Raw genomic sequence first — 5,134 nt, forward strand, 5'->3', positions numbered from 1 at the left:
TTGAAAGTCTGTCTTGGTCTTTATTTCCTGCCCATAAAGAGCCTTAAAGTCAGCCAAAAGCGAAAGACTATGGTATTTCCAGGTCTTTCCTGGGCATATACAGATGTACATGGCCTTCTATAGTCTAGTGAATGAACATGTCATTTTCTGGTTTTTCTTTTTAGGTGTTTGGCCAGTCTCTTGTTACCCTTAACTGGTGTTGCCACCTCAGGGAACTGTGCTGTTAAATTCCCTCCATATCTCCAATCTACACACACACACACACACACACACACACACACACGCACGCACGCACTTCACCTCCCCACTATCATTTCCTCAAGGTTTTATGACAATTTTTCATTAAATCTATATTCATTTTCACATCAGAATATCTCAGTAAGGGCAATATTGGCAATTTGGTGGGACACTGTAAAGGACATTTAAGGGATGCCTGGGTCACTCAGCAGTTGAGCGTCTGCCTTTGGCTCAGGGCGTGGTCCTGGGCTCCTGGGATGGAGTCCCCCATTGGGGTCCTCACAGGGAGCCTGCCTCTCCCTCTGCCTGTGTCTCTGCCTCTCTCTGTGTGTCTCTCATGAATAAATAAAATCTTTTTTAAAAAATAAAGGATATTTAACATCCCTGGTCTCTGCCCACAAAATTCCAGTAGTGGCCACACAAAATTGGGCACCAAAAACATATGCACATATTTCTAAGCACCCTCTTAAGCTTAGGGGTCACTTAATCACTTTGATTAAGTATCATTTCACAGTGCTGTGACTTTGGTTAAGTATCACTTCACAGTATTATAACTGTATGATTATGTTTACACTGAGACACATGTACAATTATTGCCTTTTCTTTTTTCTTTTTTCCTAGAGTTACTAATTGCTTCCTTCATTTGCTTAGCTCCCGAGTACCTATTACTAACCATTTGCTAACTTACACAAGTGTATATGAAGTTTCTCTCAAAGAAAGCAGGCAATAAAGCTTCTTCCTACTCTTTTCAGGAATCATTCCTTCTATCTTCTTGCTCCAACCCAAACTGGTTATCTAGGAATGCTGCAGGGAGTCATTCCGGGGCTTCCCTTCATCCTGGTAGTTTCACTTATCATAAATCTTGCAAATTGGCAAATCTAAATTCTCTCCAATGCCCGAAGAAGTGGGGAATCAGGAAGAAGGTCAGCACAATTTAAAGAATAAAGAAGTTGCATTTTCTCTGATTGTCTGAGGGCAGAGCAAACATACATGTGATGTTGCCTCATACATAAATAGAATGAGTGCATTTTAAGGTGCTTCTATATTTATCATACAATTTGATTTTTATTTTAACCTTCACTCACATTTCACATTTGAGGAAATTGAGGTGTGCTACCTGGGACCCACTTTACTTCTGAAGTAATAGATCATAATAACAAAAGTATTAAGTATTCACTATTTTGTGAATATCCAATTGTCCTCTCTTTCTGTTTAGTTTATAGAACTCCAAGATTATATAGATAGCAACATGTTTTGGGCAGGTGGGCCTCTTCCTCTGTCTCACAGATTAAATCATGTTTGGTCTAATCCAGGCATGTTAATTCTATTTTCCTGTGCTCATGAGAGTTCTAGAAAAGTGTGTGAGCCAAGACTTTGCCCCATGATAAATGACAAGGAAGTTAACTTCCTCATGGCTTTTCAGTGTGGTAGTGTGAACAAGTGATACTTGCACTAGTGGCAGCCTTTTTGTGACCATGAGCCAATAAACCTAAAATGAAATATGTCAAAGCCAAAAGACAGAGTCTGGGTCTTTGACAACATCTCTAAGTACTGTGCCTACTCTGGAGCCATCTGGAAGCCACCTGGATTCTCTTCTGACAGCTCAGGCAAGATGGAGCAGCAGTGGGAGATAGTGTCAGCCGTCAGCCATCTGGAAGTCAACAGAAGGTCATTTGTTTCACAAAACGTACCCTTCCACTTTCACCAATTAAAGACCCACTTGGGTACCTGGACACTACTACTTTATCCAAATGCTCCCATCACTGCAATAGTTTTCAAGGAGTGTAGATGCTACAGGTGGTCACATGGCAGGTGGCTCCTCCTGCCCCCTTTTTAGCCCAACCCCTCATCTTATGCATGAGAAACTGTGGCTTAGAAAGATTAACTTACCCAAGTTCAACCTCAGAGTTAGGAATGAAACCTGGATTCTCTGCTGCTGTGACCTGGGCTCTGTTCACTGCACCCCAGTTACTTTTGAAGACTAAACCTCGTGACTCCCTCAAACTCCACTTTTGTTTTGTTTTTTTTTTTTAAGATTTTATTTATTTATTCATGATAGACATAGAGAGAGAGAGAGAGAGGCAGAGACACAACCAGAGGGAGAAGCAGGCTCCATGCCGGGAGCCCGATGTGGGACTCCATCCCGGGACTCCAGGATCGCGCCCTGGGCCAAAGGCAGGTGCTAAACCACTGAGCCACCCAGTGATCCCTCCACTTTTGTTTTCTCACCAACAATTGACTTTTCCATTACTGCCACTCTCAAGGATGCCATGAGCCCAGTTCAAATCGCAGTGTGAGTTCCAGACTGGGGGTTAATGGAGTCAGGATAACTCAATACATTTCACGTAAACTTGGTACATTTCATGTAAACTTGGTGAAGAGAGGGTGACTGTGGAGTGAAGAGTACTGTGCCGGGTGGGGGCCAGGTGGGGAGAGGATAGAGAGGAGGGAGGCTCTGCCGGTGGGTGTCTGGATGTGGACACCAGTCACGTGGAACTCAGCAGGCTGCAACACAGGCAGGGCCAGGACACAGCCTTGCACTGGGGGCACCCTTCCTGCACAGCGATTTGGAGAATGTTTCCTGAAGGAAGTTGGGCTCTGAAACAGGGAAATGGGGATTCCAGGCACAGAAAATGCTGGATCTGAGCCCTGGGCCTGAAGGGTGCACAGTGTGCGGGAATCACTCACAGCTTCTGTCCTGCTGCCTCCGCTTCCTTTGCCAACTCTCTAGCTACTGCTGCCAGATAATGCTCTGATCCATCATCACTCAGCTCAGGGACCTCCCTGGGCTGGTGCCCCACACCTCCCAGAGAACAACCCAACACTCCTTCCTCGCAGTTGAAACCTTCCCTGCTCAGGCTGTCTTCCTTCTCTACTCTCCTGAGCATGGCTATCCCAGAGCAAGCCCCCCACCCCCACCTCTGCCCAACACAGCTCTCTACCAGGATGCCTCCCCACTGCCAAGTCTTGCCCACTCTGCAAAAGCCACCAGGGCAAAAAGCCTCCCTTGACTCCTTCACCCTCCCCCATCCCAAGGTAATATTCTTGGATAAATCCCTTGATCTCTCCAAGGTTCCAGTTTACCATCTATGTGGTAACAGTAGTTTGTGTCATGTGCTATGGAAATGTGGGTGGTAGAGAAGGTGGTATTGGATCTCAGAGAGCCAGGGCACGGCATTTGTGCATTATGTAATATTTTCAAGTTATTTTCATTCTACAAATAACAAAACCACCTGGAAAATAGAGGGGAAAAAATCCCCTACAAAAACCTGGCCCATCCAGGACATCTGCTGTGAATACTTTTGGAAAATGTGTTGCCTTTGTTATGCAGAGGCAGATATTACTGGTCATGACTGTTGGAGGCTGAGGGATTTTGTTACTACAGCTACACTGAGATATAATTCGTATACCATACAATCCACCCACTTGAAGTGTACAGTTCAATGGTTTTTTTTTAAAAGTATATTCACAGAGCTGTGCAACCATCACCACTTTTAGAATACTTACATCACTTCCCAAAGAAATCCTCCTCCCTTTGGCAGTCACAGGTGATGGACGTGACTTGCTTAACATTATTTTACAAGCATCTTTTCCGTTGTCTGACGATCTTTTTTGAGTCTGGTAACTGTGAGCAAAGGATTTGGGATCAGGGAATGGCATGGCCAGGTGTGTTCTAGAATGATGGTGTTGTTGGGAGACTATAGAAACTTGGTTGAGGACCCAGGGCAGAGGTGAGAAAGGGATGATGGGAGCAGCCTGTGAGGAGGCAACCCGCAGGAGACGGGGCTTTGGGGAGGAGAGTAGCAAAGCTCTGGAAGCCGAATTGGCAGCACCAGGGATCTGGATGTCGAGAAGGATGGAGGAGGGTGTCAAGGCACTTACTGGAGTGGGTGACAGTGGGCATAAGGTCAGTAACTGAGTCCCAGAAGGAGGAGTGGGCCCAGGTTTGGGGCAGAGATGCAGAGGAGCTTGATTTTGGACTTGTTGGACTTGGGGGCCCTCCAGCTCTACTGACAGAGTTCAGTATTTTGCGGTGGGGTGCTCAGGCCTGGCACTCGGGGCACTGAGGGAGGCCGGCGTAGGCTTGGGAGCTAACGGTGTATGGACCGCAGGTGACACCTTGGGAACCCGAGAGCAGCCAGGGTGAGGGTGAAGGACGACGGAGAGGGGGCCTGGGGAACACTGGCATTTGGGCGGGGCCGGGTAGACGAGGAGACGGAGGACTTGGAGCCCGTCTTAAGGTGGAGGCAGAGCTGGAGCCGCCCGCGCAGTGGCCAGAGGACAGAGGAGCAGGTGAGACTGGGGAGACCTGCAAGCGGGGTGCAGGCGGGGAGGGGGCGCAGAGCCGCACGTTCCGGAGCGATCCTTGCCGTCTGGGTGTCGCGACCCGAAGAGACAGGCCAGGCCCTTTGTCCCCCAGCCCCCACCTTCCGCGGCATCCTGACCGGTGGGTGCCCAGGGATGGTGGGGGGAGGAGCCCCCCAGGCTTCAGGTCCTCCGCTCGCCGCAGCCGGCGGGGGCGCTGGCGGGGCGCCCGGGGCAGAGTCCCGTCCCGCTGCCCGGGGCGCTCGGGGCTCTGCGCGCGCCGCGCCGGCGGGCGGACCGTGCGGCCGCCCGGGACACACCCGCACAGCTGGAGCCTCGGGGAAAGTTGGGGAACCGCACCGGGCCACAGAGCGCCACCACACGGCGCGCGGGGGCCGCAGCCCGAGCCCCGCCGCGCGCCGCCGAGCCCCGCGTGGCCCCGCGCGGGCGTAGACGGGTCCGCGGCTGGGGAGGCGGGGCGGCGCTCCGCCGGGGGTCCGAGACGGGCGGGCGCGCCGGCCAATGGGCGGCGCCGCCTCCCCGCGGTCCCGCCCCCGGAATCCCGGCCCCGAGCGCCCGAGCCCCGCGGGTC

Source organism: Nyctereutes procyonoides, unplaced genomic scaffold (assembly GCF_905146905.1).
Source record: "Nyctereutes procyonoides isolate TBG_1078 unplaced genomic scaffold, NYPRO_anot_genome, whole genome shotgun sequence".
In the NCBI taxonomy this organism is placed as follows: Eukaryota; Metazoa; Chordata; class Mammalia; order Carnivora; family Canidae; genus Nyctereutes; species Nyctereutes procyonoides.